We start from the raw sequence: 19,196 nt of genomic DNA, 5'->3' as shown, positions 1-19,196 counted from the left end.
CAAGACGCCCCTGACCAGCATAAACAAATGGACACATTTTTTTTTTTTTTTTTTAGCTTATATATTCAAGTGAGTATGATCTTTCAGGTGAATCTGGCTATTTTTGCTGCTAAGATTGAATGCGAAGAAATTCCTATTTGATCAATATGTAATTGTAGAAAATAAAAGAATGTCTGTCTTTCAGGTGCCTGTGCTCCTTCTGCCAGAGAGACGGAGAGCTCAGCTCTGCTCCCTAACTATTTGCTTATGTTTTGAAAGAGTCAAAGGGAGGATGCATTCATTACAGAATATAATATTCTCATTTACTCGTTCTTACGTTTTTTCGGCAGAACTCAAAATAAAGGAATAGTTGATGGCAACGTGACAGTTGGGTGGCATGTGGCCAGAGGATGCACAAGTGTCTAAGCCCTTCGCTGCCTGGGCCGTTCCTCCCTGAGTATATGTGGAAGACTCACCGACCAACAGAGCACAGTGACATCATACTGTGACAACCATCGGGACTTCTCTCCCAAACTCCAAAGCAGAACAAGAGGGAACTAACCAGGACTCCATGGAAAAACCCCTGACCTATGATATACTGGAATCCCTGATCTATGTATAAATGGCCTGGAAACAAATGGCCACAAGACTTGTTCTGACTATTCCTGCCTCCCCCATATCCATTCCACATTTGGATCTTACCATTCTCATGTGGTGAAAATTCCATGCACAGTGCCAAGGTGTGAGAAGTCAGGAGAGCTGGAGACAGCATCTGGCCCACTGTCTTAATGGACTCTACCTGGGCCCTCTTGGGTTGTCAGTGAGCCTACAGGTTCAGCTGCCCTGTGGAAGAAAAAGAGCAGATGAAGAGAGAAAGAAAACGAAGGGAGAGAAGAGAGAAAGGCCCAAGCTTTCTCCTGGGGAGGGCAGTTCCCAAGCTTAGCCTTACTTCATTACACTCTTGGAAGTCCAGGGAGTCTGGCAAGACAAAGATGGAGGGGAAGTCAGCTAGCCTTTTTTCTCTCTTACTACCATTGAAACATCTTCGAAGGAGGAGAACTGTAAGAGGAAGATCACACAAGTGTGTGCTTTTTACCTCTGTGAATGCTCCATTATGATCCAGTGCAGAGACTGGAGTCTGATCATACAGATCAGCAAGGGGATGAGGTAAGCTTTGGGGGACAGCGGAAGAGAATGAAACCTGGAACTTCTCCAAGACAGCAACATGTCCATTGTGCTAATGTCAGCCTTCAAAGTAGTCACTATGGAAAGTTCAAAAGTCTGAGGTTTTCGGTCTTCAAGTTTTAGTGAGGAGCAAGCCTTAATCATGTTCACTGTGTAAAATTTTACTGATGGTCCTGGATTATTTCATCTTCTCATCCGCTGAAGTACGTTTTGTCTGTCTTGATGATTTTGTATTTTCCAGAATTTATAGTGTCTTTTTATGTCTGACCTTGTGTACAAAACTGGACAAGGTATTCCTTTGGGGCAGGTCATTTACCTCTTTGTATTTCCAAGATCCAACCCACTGTCCAGCGCTGAGCAGGTGCTCAACAAACGTATGATGCTGCTGAGGTTGCCCAGTATGTGGAGCGTGTGATTTAGGTCCATCAAGGCTTCACCAGCACACTCTTTTTAAAAATAAGAAATCTCAATTTTGAAAGTTTTTCTCATTTCTGTTTCTTAAAAATTGATTTAGCATTTTCAATATAGCTTGATGGGCTAAATTTATTTTTTTGCCTTTGCACTGTTCTTTAGAAGTACAGATATGGGAAGATATATATGAAGAACTGCAGAAACAGAGGCCGAGTCTTTTTTCCTTCACATTATTTTTTATTTGACTTTGAAATTTGACTTATACAGAGTAAAAAGCTTATACAAAAAGTCCTGAACTCATCAGTCTGAATCTATTTTAATTTTTTGAGGTATACTTGACTTACAATATCATATTAATTTTAGGTGTGTACCATAGTGATTCAGTATTTATATACATTACAAAGTGATCACCATGATAACTCAAGTTAACTTCTGTAATCATATGCCATGTCTTTTGAACTAAAGTGGTACCTGAGGGAAGAGCAATAGAAAGCTCTTCCTTTGAAATGACAGCTCAGGTGGTTGAAATAGGAAGCTGGGATCAATCCTAGAAGGATAGGTTAGATTATTTTTTCATTCTCATTACACCTCTGTCTAATGCTCTTTCTCAGAGCAAAACAACAACTACAATGAGAAATTATAAGTGGTAAAAAAAATAATAGAAAGTGATTATACTTTCTGGATAGTTAACATGCAATGTTATGTATATCAGATCATTTAATCCACATTACTTTATTAAAAACAGAGTTATTATCTGTGATTTATAAACTAGAAACCCAAGACTCAGAAGATTTGAGTAAATTGCCTAAATCCCACTACTATTCATGGCAGAACTATGATGTGAACACACCTTCGTCTAGCCCATGACCTTGACCACCTCTTGACTGTCTCTTGAAGGCTAAGAAATGTCCTTGGGAAGGAAAAAGGAGGGCATCTTAGAGAACAGGAATGGCCTATGTTTCAGACAACTTTTGGCAGGTTACCCAAAACATCAACTTGAGCTTCACATTTTATGAAAATGGCAATCGGGCCAATAGATGGCTTTCAACTGACACCTTTACTGAGTTTAGAAGTAACCGAGAGACACTTTAGGTTGAACTTTAAGATTGACATGTTTTGCTTACTGTTCTGCACGATAGTCATTCTCTGCTGAAAAGAATGATTTACTTGTATAAAAGAATGACCTGTGATTAGTTTATTGTCAGAAACAAATAAAAAAAAATAGTTACAGTAAACCAAGACAGGTTATTTTGAAGGTGGTGAAAACCTGGGCTCAGGTGCAGTATTAGCTTTTTTATTTACGTATACAATTTCATTTACCTTGTCTAAAGCAAGTGTTTTTTTTTTTTTTTTTCCTTTTAAATAGTGAATGGAGTTATTTTAACTGAGTGCTAATGTGGTGAGTGCCAGGTGAAAAATTCAATTGAAATGCTGTCACAAGATTCTTTTGTTTTACTGACAAGAGGTGTCATGTTCTCTTGATTCCCAATATATGGAGAGTGAACTGATAAATAGTTTGGAGATGAAATTGTCAGTCACCATTATCACACTCAAGCAATTATCTTTTCAGGTGGCTTCCACTGCCATGAAATTCAAGTCCTGGAGTTTAGAAGCAAAGAGAAGAAAAAAGTAATATGGATGTGACTATATATTGGAAAAATGCTTAAGTTAGAAAAGTAAGATTCCAAAGGGGTTGAATATAGGGGGACAATTTGCTGCGAGTTTCGAGATTGAGAGAGGGAAGGAAGCCAGGAAGAGGTGGCAGGTCAGAGGTGGATATACCTTGAAGCTAATGAAGCTTCAGCTTCAGGGTCCCTTCCAAGGCCTTGATAGGGATCCTAGCACTGTATTCATACAGACATATACTTTTGTAAAATTTGTGCAAGATATTTGTTTAATTGCATCAATGATGTATTCTGCCTTTTCCCACTTCGTCTTCTCTTCTATTACATTTCTCCTTTTGGGGGGTGGTTTTGGAGTGACCCCAGACATTGAGTTCTGGCCAAAAAAATTTGAGTGGAGAATAGTTGTCATTTAATGGAATATATTTATGTGACTCCCACCATCACTTGCCACATATTTTACTACTTCCTCATTTTGACAAAGGAATAGCTTCCAGGAATACTCCTATTGCCCACTCTGCCAACCTGATTGATGCTATGACTCACAGGTATGTGGCCAAAGTGATATGAGTATGTCATATGGTGTTCATCATCTCAAGTATGTGTGTAGTGAAACAAAACCAAGCGTTGGAATATATGGAGCTGGAAGCTAGTCTATGGAAAACTTTTCTGATCATTAGATGTTTAAAACTGTAATTAGAAGATGTGGTCCCTATCAATATTCTCACCTGTCAGGAACATACTTAATAATACAGTCTATAAATTAATCATTTTTTTGCTTTGTGGGTGTGTGTGTATGTGCAAATTGTGTGATAATTTGTCAAAACTCCTGTATTTGTAGGGAAAATCTATAGTCTTTCAAATAGTGATTATATATGTAATCCCTTATAGAAAAGGAACTTGAGAAAAGTTTTTTACTGTCGTATAACTTACCTTCCCCAAACTTACTGACTTAAAACAGTACTTATTATTCTGTGGTTGGCAGTTTGGCCTGTGCTCTGCTAAGACGGCTCATCTTATTCCACACGCTGTGTTTCTGGGCATGCACGTAATTCTGGGATCTCAGCTGGGGTGACTAGTGCTTTCCCTTCTCCCCACAAGACATCGTATCCTTTACGAGGCAGCCAAGGTTTGTTTACATCCACAGAGTAACAGCATAAGCAAGGTTTCTTGAGGCCTAGGCTCATAACTCATACAATGCCACCTCTGCTGCATTCTATTAAACAAAGCAAGTCACAAGGCCATGTCGGAGGAGGTCATCTATGGGATGTGACTGTCCTGGGCAATAAGAGGCTGCTCACTCCCTCTCCTGTCCTTGGAATGTACATTCTGCCCACTGTTCCCACACTGGGAGCTATTTCAAGGATGCAGACTTGAGAGAGTAATGTGTTGCTAAGACCATCTGGGCTGAACATGTGACTGAACCTGGTGAAGGCTTCTATATAAACGTTTAAGATTCTGGCAGGCAAGTGAGAACATCTAGGGGTCTTGTGGTTGCCCAAGATAAACTTGGTATGTAAGTTCCCTTGCTTACTAAACCTACCGGCTACCAATCTGGAGTGGTCTGCTTCTTTCTTTGGTATCTCCTTGCCCTTTGGTTTTTGTTGTTGTTGTTAGGTGAAATTTTATTTTTAAAATTAATTAATTATTTCTATTACAGATGTCCTTCCTCTTGCCCTTTGTATGGAGGCAAGTTTCAGATTCCTGGTGGTTGGTGATTCAGCCAGGAGTCTGAAGAGATGAGCTTTGGGAAAGCAGCATCTGCAGGGAAGATTTCAAGGTGGCTGTCGACCTCTATGTGGAGAGGGGTGGCCCATACGTTAGATGCTTGTGGACCACCGTGTGAGTTCTGGGACGCCTGGACAATGCCAGCTGCTTGAATGCATTTGTTTGAGGAACTGCACAGCATGCACTGTGGCAAAGAAGGGAAATGCATGGCAACCACCATGGGCAGACCTCTACTCCAGGCAGTTTGGCTGGGCACTGATGTACTACTGGAGGCTGAAACTCAAGTGAGAAGGTTGGAAGAAGAGTTGAGGTTAGAGAAGAACATGCAGCTATCTACTGCTCTGTTAGTTTTAGTGTTGGTGACAAGGCAGGAGAGCAGGATAAGTTGGAGACCTTATCATGCCTTTAGCAAAGCTAGGAAGGCACCAGTTGCTATGGATTAAGGTTTAAGTGCTTGTGACAGAGCATGATTGGTACACTAAGAGGTAGAATCCCTGGGAAAGTAAGGAGAGTGAAGAAGATACTGTGGTGATTGACAAAAAGTGAACAAATGCCCTGTGCTGTCTGACCCCCAATGCAAAAGAAAGCAAAAGCACAGCAACAACAAACCCAGCCAGTGGGGCAGCCTCAAATTCAGAGAATATTTCATGATGAGAGAATGTATTCCTGCTGAGCTGCCAAGTTCCAATGATAGGCCAGGGAAAGTATCCAAGCATGGTTAGTATAGTTATGGGACATAAGGGGTGATGGCATTTCCCTGACTGGGTGGGAGGCAGAGAAAATGAGCAACATCACCACACACCCCTCCCTCCAGCAGCACATGCATGGCATTTGGGGGAGGGGAGGTATTCAAGGCTCCCACTGTCTTATAAATTAGACTATTCTCACCTGCAGGGAGGCTTGGCCCAATGAGGGTTTCTCCTGGGCACATGGGTCCCTGCATATCAATAGAGGAGGTACAACAAACTATTAGGGAGATGGGAATGAGACAGGCAATCTATGTCCCTGTCTTTGAAGGCCCTGATAGGGCCACATTCACTGCAGGAATGAAAGCCAATATGCTCCAGTCCTCCCCCAACACCTGCTATGGGACACTGCTATCCATGCTGAGCCCAGTCATGGCACAAGACATTTATGATGTTGAGTATCCAATAAAAGTGAACTGGAAGCAAATGTGGGTTGACCTCATTGTTGCTGGGACTCCTTTTTTGAAGAGAGACTGGCAACCCAATGCTGTGTTGGTAAGCCTGTGGCAAACCTTAAAATCTGAACAACACTTCAGACCTGCCCTACCTGCCCCTTCCATCCTTGATGCTCTACCTGCTCTATCAAAATCCTCAGGGATACAGTCCTATTCAGGGTGGATGCCTCCATGTTCCAGGGCCGATTTCAGATTTCACCTAGGAAACTCCTGAGGTTGTGACCAGCCCAGAATCAAGGAGTGGGGAATGAGTTGCTGCAAAGAACTATGGTCACTCTTTGCACTCTACCTAATAGGATTTTTCGGTTTGATAAAACTCTTAAACATTTACATAGCAATACCAAGTTGTGTGTCTGAAAGAAATCACCGCACTATCAATAATAAAAATATTAAGTCAATTATGCTAGAGGCAAAGCTGAATCGTCATCCTATTCTCTCTATAAAATGATATTAGAAAATGCTGTTATAGGGAGAAGTGATCAAAGAACATGGAGTCAAAAATAAGGTGGGCATGGAGAGAAGGAGCAAGGGCACGTGTCTCTGAGATCCAGTTGAATCTGCATTTGGTTTACATGAGCCAAATGTCAGCAGCATGCTTGGGAGCTCAAAGGCCTGGGTTTGTATAAAGTAGCATTACTTCACAGTTGAGAGATTTGGGGAAAGTTACCTATTTCTTTGAGAATCAATTTTTCACCTGGGGAAAGGAGTTATACCTATTTTTTTTAATGTTGATTTTTATGTGTGTGGATATTAGTATATTAAACTGTGCATTAACGTGTTTAATACTATTCTGGTATGTAGTAGGCAGAGAGAGATGCATTTTTATTGAGCATGCCTACTGGATCCCAGGCTGTGCCAGGAAGTGGGATACAGTGGTGAAGAAGACGAAGTTCACAAAATTCCCAGGCTCAAGAAGGTTTCATGCTAGTGAGGAGTTTATATCTAGTAAGAAACTTACTTACGCTTGAGAAGCTTATATTTCAACCTTCAACAAATTTTAGTTCCCTTTCTAAGTTAGCATAAAGACATGAATAAAATTATAAGGAAAAATACGTGAAATAGTAGTTTATGGGGGAATGTTGTACATTTTTTAAAAGTTCATTAATTGATCAAAAAGAGTTTAAAGAGAGGAGGTGCTAGGAATTCACATATAATGAACCTGCTCAAACCATAAATGGAGGCTAAATTATTTAGGATTACTCTAATCCAGTTAGCTGCAAAATTGGAGCTCTTTCTGTCACATGTGAAAGAAAAATTCTTATCAAAGGCAAGCTGTTCCCCTGCCTCTTTAGTATCCTGGAGAATTTAAAGACAATCTAATTTAGGAAAGCTTTTCTGTTTTTTTTTTTTTTTAAAAAAACACAGTATGTTGAAAAGGCAATATTAAAAATGCATTCTCTGTCTGAATTATGATTATATTGAAAATATCAAATATCGAGTTTGTATGCATTTTCTTTCGCCCATCTACTCTTTCTGTAGAAATAACATTACAATATGTATTAAGCCTATTAATTAATTTTTCTCCTAGTGATGAATACATTATCCATATGTAGTTGCCTTTCTGGGAGGGGGAGAAAGCCCTCAATTTTTTTTATTGAAATTAGAGTTTCAGGGGAGGTCTCATTTTAAATCTTGTCTATCTTTAAACGTTGGCAAATGGTTTTGTGCTTGTGATTAACTACAGAGTTTCCAAAATCACCAGGAATACTAGGAAAACAGATCAACCTCTCATTTTATTTTTAATTTAGCTGTAAAGCCTATTAATGTTCCAAGGTTTTAAAAAAGCGACGAAAGGCACAGTTATTTTGTCTACACATGCCTGGGAGGACATGGAATGTTGTCTTATTAACTGATGTGAGATATTAACAACACAACTTATAATTAGAAAAAACAATTTTCAAAAGGTGTCTTCTAATAGTAGTTGGGTATTTTTGCTTATTTCACATATAATTCAAACTTAATTTGTACTGAAATTAAATTTTTGTTTTTATTTTAAAAACAGACACTTTTCTGCCTTTTCTATTCAGAATATAGTTTAATATTTCAGCTAAGCCATATTCCAAATTCCCTTTTCTATTATTTTTCTTATCTTTTTGTTTACAAAAAAGAAAAAGATTTTTCTCCTTTTACTATTCTTAATTTATTAAGAGCTGATTCCCTCTAGCTTTGGACTTTGTTTTGAAGAGGAGTTTGAACAGAAATAAGTATGTTTGGTTTCACTTCTCTAAACTAAGACTAAACTGTTTTAAAATAGTAACTTCTATTATAGAATTGATCTTTTCTTCTCTTCTACCCTAAATCAAATACCTTCTCAGTCAGACATTATAAGTAAGACTGTGTAACATTCTTTGTATTCACATTACTCTTTTTTGCAAACAGCTCATTTCAGCCAAGCAAATAGATGGTTTAAATCTCCGAATTTCAATTGCCTAGTTAGACTGATCAATCTATCTCCTTAACCTTTCAGTCATTGTCAAATCTTTTTTATATAACATGTTTTATTCTATAAAGGGAAATTGCACAAACAGCACATACCATTAAAAATAGATAAATTGACCTTCATAGCAAATAAAACTTTTGCTCATTGAAAGATATTATTAAAAAAAAAAGATAATTTATTAATACCTGACAAAGGACTTGTATCAAGTATATATATAAAGAGCTCTTAAATCTTAACTATAAGGCAACAAATAAAAAATGGGCAACATTTTTGATCAGATACTTCCCCCAAAATATACAAATGGCATCACTAGTCATCGGGTTTGTACAAATTAAAATCACAATGAGATACTACGACATACAATGAAAACGACCAAGAATACTAGGTGTTGGCGAGGAGGTAGCGCACTGGAGATCTCATACATTGCTGCCGGAAATACAAAATGGCATGGCCACTTTGGAAAACAGTGACAATTTCTGATAAAACTAAATATGTATTTACCATAAAGCTGAGAAATTCCACTCCTTCTCATCTACTCATGAGAAAGAGAAACTAATTCAAATGTTCATAGCCACTTTATTCATAATATCAAAAAGAAAACTCAAATGTCTATTAGCCACTGAATAAATAAACAAATGGTGCTCTATGCATACAAGGGGATCCTACCCAGCAATAGAAAAGAAAGAGCTACTGATACTCACAATAACATGGATCTCTAAAAAATATCACCAGGTGAGACACTGGACTAGGGAAGGCAGGAAGGGGGTGGAAGCAAGAAGGAGGGGGTCAATGGGGAAAAAGGAGGACATCTGTAATATTTTCTACAATAAAAAAATATATATCACCAAGTGAAAGAAGCCAGTCACAAAGAAACTTGATACTGTATGGTCTCATTTATATGCAATTTTTAGAAAAGATAAAACTATAGCATCAGAAAGCAGACCAAAGAGTAGATTGGATAGACAAAGGGATATATTTTAAAAGGGCATTAGGATACTTTTGGGGAGATGTTTTATATCTTGACAGTTGTGGTGGTTACACAGCTTTATACATTTGGCAAACTTCACTGAACTGTACTCTTAAAATGAGTTCATTTTATCTATATAAGTTACGCTTCGATAAAGCTGTTAAGAAATGAACACTTATTTATCATAATAATTTAAAATATAACCATTATTAATATTCTTAGTAAACTTTTACTTGAAAAATTTAAAAGTATAGAAAATGCAAAATCATAGTTGTACAACTCAACGAATTTTCACAAATTGAATACTGCCATATAACTGACTGAGCTAATGAAACGGAACATTATTTGGCTCTGCAGAAGCATGTCCTCTCTCCCTTCTAAGCAGTAACCCCTCTATTCAGTGATACCAGAGATCAGTTTTGTCTGCTTTTGAAATATATGGAATTATTTACTTTATGTCAAATTCCTTTAGCTCAATAATACCTTTGCAAGATTTATCCATGTTGCAATTAGTTGTAGTTCATTCATTGGTTGTTGTTTTATAGTTTTCATTATATGAATATGCCAGAATGTATTTATCTATTTTATTGTGTATGATTATTGAGTTATTTCCAGCACTGGGTTATTAAGCATAGGATAAGAATAAAAACATGCTTGTAAATGTCTTTTGATGAACAGAAGATATAACTGTTAGTTATATACCTAGGAATGGAATTTCTGGGCTTTAGAATACACATTAGGCAAATTTAATAGATGCTTTCAAATAGTTTACCAGTGTGGCTGTATCAATTATACTCTCACTAATAGTATATGAACATTCCAGTTAATCCACATATTAATGTTTTGATGTATTTTTTACAGAATTATAGAGTAATATCATCAAGTTTATTTAAAACATTTTTATAACTTCTAATAAAATTGGTTTCAGCCCTGGCCAGTTTGGCTCAGCGGTTAGAGCATCGGCCGGTGGACTGGAGAGTCCCTGGTTAGTTCCTGCTAAGGGCACATACCTCGGTTGTGGTTTGTCCCCGGCCCCAGTTGGGGTCATGTGGGTGGCAACCACTTGATGTGCCTCCCTCACATCGATGTTTCTCTCTCTCTCTTCCTCCTCTCTCCCTCCCACTCTATCTGAAGATACATGCAAAGATATCCTCAGGTGAGGATAAAAAAAAATAAAAAAAATTGGTTTCATATGGTATACAGAGATTTGAATGCTGCTCTTTGAATTTCTTTTTAATTAGCATTATAACATGACCATGTTACTAAATATTTTCCAGAACTATAATTGTTAATGGCTATATAATATTTTATAATAAGATTTTTACCATCCCCTGCAGCTATTGTCTGAGCTTTAGTTTTCTCAACTATACAACAGTGATAATCAATCGATCTCAGGGGTTTTTTGTAATTGTGGAGGTAATAACCTAAATACTGTTTTACATAGTATCTGGCATATAATAGATGTTCAACTAATTAGTTTCTCCCCCATTTCAGCACTGTATTTATTTTCTCTAATAGAGAAGAATAATTCAAATATAGTATGTATATATTCTTTAATTTATTTCATTAGAGCTTTATAGTTTTCTGTGTATAGATCCTATACATATTTTGTTAGATTTATAATAAAGTATATCATTTTTTTCTACTGTACAACCCGCTTTAGTGCTTGCAGCCTGCAGACAGAGGCCAGGCAATGGTTCAAGGCTACAGTTTGCTCTGGCCTTGGACACTGCACTTTAAGAGACCCAGGGAGATGGGCTTGCCAAACCCATGCATAATAAAGTGTATCATTTTGGGGAATGTTATTGTAAATATATTGTGTTTTTTAATTGTAATTTCAAATTCCAATTGTTCCTTGCCTGTATGTAGAAGAGCAATTGATTTTTGTATATTAACTTTGTATCCTGCATCATTGCTATAATTACCACTTATTACTTTCAGGAGACTCTTCATTATTGTTGACTCTTTGTCATTTTCTACATACATAATCATGTCATCTGTGAACAAAGAAAATTGTATTTCTTTCTTTCCATTCCGTTCATCTTTTATTTCCTTTTCTTGTCTTATTGCAGTAGCTGGGTCTTCAAATATGATGTTGATAGGAATGGTGGGAAGGGACATAGAATGTCTCTAAGATCCCTGGTCACCTAGAAGGCAGTTCGTGTAGGAGAGGGAAAAACCAGGAAACTTCTGAAACCAGGCAGTATAGTGTGAAGGAGTAGTTTCACTTTGTAGATTGTTATCATCAGCTCTCTGGAGATCTTTTAATAAAATGGATTGTGAGAGTAACTAATTTGGGGGCTTTGTCTTTGTCTTTGGATGTTGCTTGGGTAGGGACAACTTACTACTGAAGAATCACAGATGGCTACACATAATCCAGACACAAAGGAGGTTACTCTTGGGGGAACAGATAGCCTGGTGAATGGGATAAAAGGCATTTTACAGCCTGTTTACACTGATAAGGGGACTGCCCAATTCCTCCTATAAAAGGCAAGTGGAATGTCTCAGATGAAGTGGCTGATGTGTTTCATATGTAAGCCACATGGGATTTGCTTTATGATAACTGGGATCTTCACCCACTGAATATGCCCATTTTCTATGTTATAGTTAATGCTGTGATTAAGGATGGCCCTATTGCATGGGCATCTCATATATCTTTACTGCTGCAAAATTAAGCAGTAGTCCAGGAAACCTTATTGAATTTTCTATCTCAGCTTCTCCATATGCATCTTATAGGTAGTATAAAACATTAGGTTAATTAATAAGATAAGGCAGGGAGGTAGAGGGGAGAGTCAAGGAACTCCTAGAAAGGTGGAAATTTTTTAACCATTATTAAGAAAGAATAAATAAAACAAATATCGATAGAAGTGAAACAAAGAGGGAAAAAGGGGTAGAGAGTCACAGGACTCATCCCAGCAGGGTGGGACTCTTTAGATGCTTATTAGGAATAATAAGATGCTTATTAGGTTGGGTAAAATGGATATTGATGGTGCTAAAATATAAACTGAGATATATAAAAAATTTTGAGTTTATATGAGCAAAATTCTATTTAATTCGGGCGGCACCAAACCAGAAATGGTTAGGAGCACACTATCAACAGGTGCTAGAGGAAATCATTTTATAGAGAAGGTGCAGAAGTAAAGGCAATTATTTAATTAGCTATAGCGAAAGTTGTTGTCTTATTTGGGAAAATCTTGTTGGTTGTATGTGATTGGTTGTCAAGTTTTGATTTCTAAACCTTGAGGTATTACAGGCTTAGGTTTTGGTTTACATAGACTACTAAGGCAATGAAGCCACCTCAGCCTAATGGCCTCCTTGCTTAATTAATTTAAAAATGTAGTTAATGCCCAGCCAGTCAGTGTGGCTCAGTGGATTGAACATCGTCCCATGAACTGAGGGGTCCAGGTTCGATTTCCAGTCAGGGCACTTGCCAGGGTTACAGGTTTGATCCCTGGTAGGGGTCCTGCAGGAGGCAGTCAATCGATGTCTCTCTTTCACATCAATGTTTCTATCTCTCTCTAAAAAATCAATAAAAACATTTTAAATAATATAGTTAAAATAAAGGTTTCCTTTACATGAATATTTTATGACAATGGTATTACATTTGGCTGGAGAACATCTCACCTACCTAGTATTGTAAGACCAGAATTTGTTGATAGAGTCCTAATGGAGGCTGCAGTTAGGAATGTAAGGATTGATGGAATCAAGATAAAAGTTTATAGAAAAATTGGTATGTTTGAACAGTCTTTATGTGAAGTGGTTGCATCTATTTTACCTGATTGTATTATGGAGACACACATTGTTTCTGATTGAGGAATGTTTCCCCTACTTAGCAATGTAAAACAGAAAGCATGTAAATCTGTTCTTCAAGCAACATCAGTTGGACATGCTAAATGGGAACCAGCAAGATTGCATGAGCCCACACAGCATAGAATAAAAGCTGGGGTGCTAACAGGGACTAATTCTCTGGGTGATGGCCCCATGCAGAGCATAGACAGGGGCTTATGGAAAAAGCCTGAGAGTACCTTCCCACAATAACTACTGGGACTTTTGACCAGAGAATTTGCATTTAAGAAACAATTACTAGCTTGTTATTGGATATTAATTAAAACTGCCACTATGACTAAAGGACATAAAATGATCTCAGCAACTAAGATATTCATGGTGTCACAGGTGATGTCAGAAAATCACTCTAATGTGGATTGTAGCCCCCAGAAGATTTCCATAATAAAGTGGAAATAGTTTACACAAAACCATGCTACTCAAGGAGAATGCAGTGAGCCTCTTTTCCCCTAAGACTGACTCTGTGAAGAGCTGTTCGATTCTACTGTCTCTTAGTGTCTTATAAACAGCTCTTGACTGTCCAACAAAGAGTTAGTTGATGTGTGGATGGCAGTTCCAAGGTGAACAGAAAATATCCTGCCTCGAAGGCTACCACTTTGATCAAAGAAGGTTAAGACAGATCAGCTTGGTGGGCTGAATTGGATACTGTTTTTCTAGCAGTGAGGAAAGGATTGAGTAGTGGTAAAACTACCTATGTTTTTACTGACTCATAGGCAGTGGCCAATAAACTAGCCATGGGACTAGACAGGAGGGCAATGGAAACCTGGCTTATTAAAAGGATTCCCATATGAATGACATCCCCATAGATATTAGAATTTGAGGAGTGCACTAAAGTAGGACATGTTAATGCCCATCAGAACTCCCTTCCAGGTTCAGAAGGTGATGAAAATCAATATGCAGACATTCCCATGCATTTGCTTATGGTAGCTACCTAGGTGCATAAAATGAATGGCTATGGGGGTACTGCAACAATGCAGAGATGGGTTGCATTTTGACATATTTCTCATACTCTCTGAGGCACAAAATGCCGACAAAAACTGTTCTGTCTGCCAGCAGTAGACAGAGATTACAGATGGCTATGGCTATGTGGAAGTGGAAAATTCTCTGGGGAGGGGGAGGGGGAAGGCCATGAACATAGCTGGGAATTCAGACTGATACAGGTAGCCCCAGGGGAATACAAATGGGTTTTGACAGGAATAGACACTGACTCTGGATTGATTAGCGGTGGTAGATGCAAATGCCTCAGAATGCTATAAAAGAATTGGAAGATATTAACACTAATTTGGACCTCTGAGTCATATTTCTTCAGGCCAAGGAATATACTTTTCAGCTTAAAATGTCTAACAATGGCAGAGAAATATTCTCCCCAGAGTTTGATGGAAAATGGGAAAGAGCAATTAAAACATTGATTGTCTAAAGGGGGGTGGTGGTATAGGCATGAAGTGCTGGCTTACACACCTTCAAGAGGACTGGGGCTCAGGAAGCGTCCCCACTAGATAGATTCCTCTATTTTTCTGATGAATCTGGGGAAGAGTGAGTGGAGGAGGATACTTGCATAACTATGCAATTCTTGTTGAGCAGGGAGTACCCTGGTATAACAACTATACATTTTCCCCCACATCATCTCAATTTTGTTTTTTTTCCCCTACTCAATGTAGTGGTTATAGGACCAGATCTGCAATTAAAAATGCTGAAAGCAGAGATAATTCATAAGCAAAAACTGCAACTATATACTTCAACCTTTATGTAAGAATTCTTAAGGGCCTGATGGGGTGGGTTGTACCTTCACACTATCTGGCAAAATTGGTGTTAACAGTGACTGTAGCTATATTGTCTGGGGGTAAAAATAGCCCTCTAGTGTTCACCTGGTAATATTACCTGTGTGATGGGAGGAGACTGAGGGGGAGGAACTTGCTAGACCCATATTGCTGCCTGCAAACAAACCAGCTCAACGGCTAAACCTAATGTTTCTCCTAAAGGTAAAGGTAGACAAGTTTGAGTATAAATGAAGAGAATGAGGGTAAAAAAAAAAAAAGTAAATAAAGGGGTTATTTAACTAGGCAAATCCAATATTACATTAACAGTTTAAAAGAGGTCCAGAGAAAGAGATAATTGTCTTTTAGCTCAATTATACCAGATGTCTGAAAGGGTGAATTCATATATTGCTGAGATTGCTCCTGCTTTTGGAACCTGAGGAGATTGCATAGAAGTTTGAAAACCCAAGTGGCCTTCTCCCGGGAGACATTTTTATATAATATGATGATTTACTGGACTAATTATCAATGACTGAGTGGAATTCTAGTAATGTACCATTATCTTTGGACTTTTATGATCCTTTGACATAAGAGGTCAATGACCAGAGACCAGGGGATGGACTATGACATTATAAAAAAATCTACATTTGGTCTCTGCCCCTGTTTTTGACACAGAGCTTCTAAGATCCTTGGGGTCCCTAGCATGATAAGAGTGTATTTTTGCATACCAGTAAGATGACTGGTATCTATCAGCCCCTTGTGAGCCTCAAGAAGGTGGTTGGTTGCTGGAGAAACCAAGATATGATTAGAGGGTTGGAATTTTAGTCCCACATCCATCCTTCAGTGAGGGAGGAGGGGCTGGAGATTGAGTCAATAACCAAGCATGTCTATGTGATGAAGCCTCCATAAAAAACTCTAAGTGAAAGGTTCAGAGAGCTCCCAGGTTGGTGAATACACCATATTCTGGGAGCATGGAGCATTTTAACTCAATGAGGACAGAAGCTCCTGCATTCTGGACTGTTCCAGACCTCACCCTATATACCTCTTAACCTGGCTGCCTATATATTTCATCAATTCTTTGTTATATAATAAACTGGTAGATGTAGGTAAGTGTTTTCCTGGGTTCTATGAGTCATTCTGGCAAATTATTGAACCTGAGGAGGGGGTCATGGGAACTCTCAATTTATAAGCCAGTTAGAGCCATGGGAACCCCAGACTTGTGATTGGCATCTAAAGTGGGGGCAGTATTGCACTCTTATTTAACATAGTACTGGAAGTCCTAGCCACAGCAATCAGACAGGAAGAAAAAATAAAAGGGATCCAAATTGGAAAGGAGGAAGTGAAATTGTCATTATTTGCAGATGACATGGTACTATACATAGAAAACCTCAAAGACTCCATCAAAAGTTTACTAGACTTAATAAATGAATTTGACAAAGTAGCAGGATAAAAAATTAACATCAAGAAATCGATGGCATTCTTATACACCAATGATGAACTCACAGAAAGAGAAACTAAGAAAACAATCCCATTTACCATCGCAGCAAAAAAATTAAGATACCTAGGAATAAACTTAACCAAAGAAATAAAGGGCCTATTCACAGAAAACTACAGGTAATTGAAAAAAGAAATAGAGGAAGATATAAAAAAGTGGAAGCACATACCCTGTTCATGGATTGGAAGAATTAACATTATTAAAATGTCCATATTACCCAAAGCAATCTATAGATTCAACGCAATCCCCGTCAAAATACCAACAGCATACTTCACAGAATTAGAACAATTACTTCAAAAGTTCATATGGAACCAAAAAAGGCCTCGAATAGCCACAGCAATCTTGAAAAAGAAGAACCAAGTTGGAGGGATCACATTACCAGATTTCAGGTTATACTACAAAGCCACAGTAATCAAAGCAGCCTGGTACTGGCACAAGAACAGGCATATAGACCAATGGAACAGAACAGAGAGCCCAGAAATGAACCCAAGGCAATATGCTCAATTAATATTTGACAAAGGTGGCAAGAGCATACAATGGAGTAAGGAAAACCTCTTTAATAAATGGTGTTGGGAAAATTGGACAGCTACTTGCAGAAAAATGAAACTAGACCATCAACTTACACCCTACACAAGAATAAACTCCAAATGGATAAAAGACTTAAATGTGACTCATGAATCCATAAAAATCATAGAAGAAACTGTAGGCAACAAAATTTCAGACATCATACTTAGTAGAATTTTCACTGACACATCACCTAAGGCAATAGAAACAAAGGAGAAAATGAACACATGGGACTACATCAAACTCAAAAGCTTCTGCACAGCGAAAGATACAATCATCAAAACTGAAAGGCTACCCACTGTATGGGAGAGCATAATTGCCAACGATATATCAGATAAGGGATTAATTTCCAATACATATAGAGTGCTCATACAACTCCACAAAAGGAAGATAAAGAACCCAATTAAAAAATGGGCAGAGGAACTAAATAGACACCTCTCCAAACAGGACATACAAATGGCTAAGAAACATATGAAGAAATGCTCATCATCACTAATCATCAGAAAGATGCAAATTAAAACAACAATGAGATATCACTTCACACCTGTCAGAATGGCTGCCATCAACAAATCATCAAACAACAAGTGTTGGCGAGGGTGTGGAGAAAAGGGGACTCTAGTGCACTGCTGGTGGGAATGCAGACTGGTGCAGCCACTATGGAAAACAATATGGTGTTACCTCAAAAAATTAAAAATTGAACTTCCATTTGATCCAGTGATTCCACTTCTAGGAATATACCCTAAGAAGCCTGAAACACCAATCAGAAAGAATATATGTACCCCCATGTTCATAGCAGCACTATTTACAATAGCTAAGATCTGGAAACAGCCCAAGTGTCCATCAGTAGACAAATGGATAAAAAAGCAGTGGTACATATACACAATGGAGTACTATGCAGCTGTAAGAAAGAAAGATCTCTTATCCTTTGAGACTACTTGGAGGAACCTGGAAAGTATCATCCTAAGTGAAACAAGCCAAACAGAGAAAGACAAGTTTCATATGATCTCACTTATTTGTGGAATATAATGAACATAACAGTCTGAGGAATGGGGTAGTCCCAGAGACGTGGGAATGGGGTACAGACTGGCAATCCCCAGAAGAGGGGGTGGTGGGGGAGAGATAAACCACAGAACTTATAAGCATGTATGCATGAAGAGTGGACATGGACAACAAACTGGGGAAAGGGCAGGGAGGGAAGGGGAGGGGGGAATCAGTGGGGGAAAAATGAGAAACATCTGTAACAAAAATTAATTAATAATAAAAATAAATTAAAAATATAAAGTGGGGGCAGTCTTGTAGTACTGAGTTCTTAAGAGATTGGATGCTACCTCCTGGTACATAGTGTCAGAATTCAATTGAATTATAGGATATCCAAGTGGTGTTGGAGAATTGGCTGGTGTGAGAAAAAACCCCACACAGCTATGATTCCTTTTACTCTACTGTCTCTCTAGATTTTACAGTGGTGGTTTGCCCTGAGACATCAATTCTATGAAAAGAAAATCCAAGAAAAGTTGTTGATTTTTAATTTGTTCAGCATTTTTCTTGCAAGGATGGGAGTGACTTTTAAGCTCTTTACATGTCAGAGCTGATACTGAAATCCTCAGACAGTAATTACATCTATTGTTTCTTCTAAATTTTGTACTACAGCTTTTTTGTTTAGACTGTAAGGTGGATGACCACAGATTTGCCTGGAATCCTGGTTATATTAGTTGTAAACAAGTTAAAGCTTGTAACTTATTTTAGCATCCCTTTTCAGTCTTAACTGTTCCTTAGTCTGGATGTAAATTATATAATCACCCTTGCTGTAACACCCCTGGGAATAATTAAAAACTTTTCTGATGAAGGCTATTGTATTTGGCCTTTGCACCCATACAGTTTGTTACTGGAAAACCATCACTACTTTTCCCTCTCTTTCTTTCTTTCTTTCTTTCTTTCTTTCTTTCTTTCTTTCTTTCTTTCTTTCTTTCTTTCTTTCTTTCTTTCTTTCCTTGGTGTCTCTCCTTTTTT

General features: G+C 38.1%; 1 non-coding gene across 1 annotated transcript; it reads right to left on the bottom strand.

Annotated features, from left to right (window-relative positions):
• Positions 1–11,176: 11,176 nt before the first annotated feature.
• Positions 11,177–11,307, bottom strand: LOC118627408. Its single transcript, XR_004959153.1, has one exon. It is a non-coding gene; the product is annotated as a small nucleolar RNA SNORA42/SNORA80 family (small nucleolar RNA).
• Positions 11,308–19,196: the final 7,889 nt, after the last annotated feature.

The sequence above is a fragment of the Molossus molossus genome, unplaced genomic scaffold, assembly GCF_014108415.1.
Source record: "Molossus molossus isolate mMolMol1 unplaced genomic scaffold, mMolMol1.p scaffold_m16_p_12, whole genome shotgun sequence".
In the NCBI taxonomy this organism is placed as follows: Eukaryota; Metazoa; Chordata; class Mammalia; order Chiroptera; family Molossidae; genus Molossus; species Molossus molossus.
This window is presented reverse-complemented; position numbering and strand designations above follow the sequence as displayed.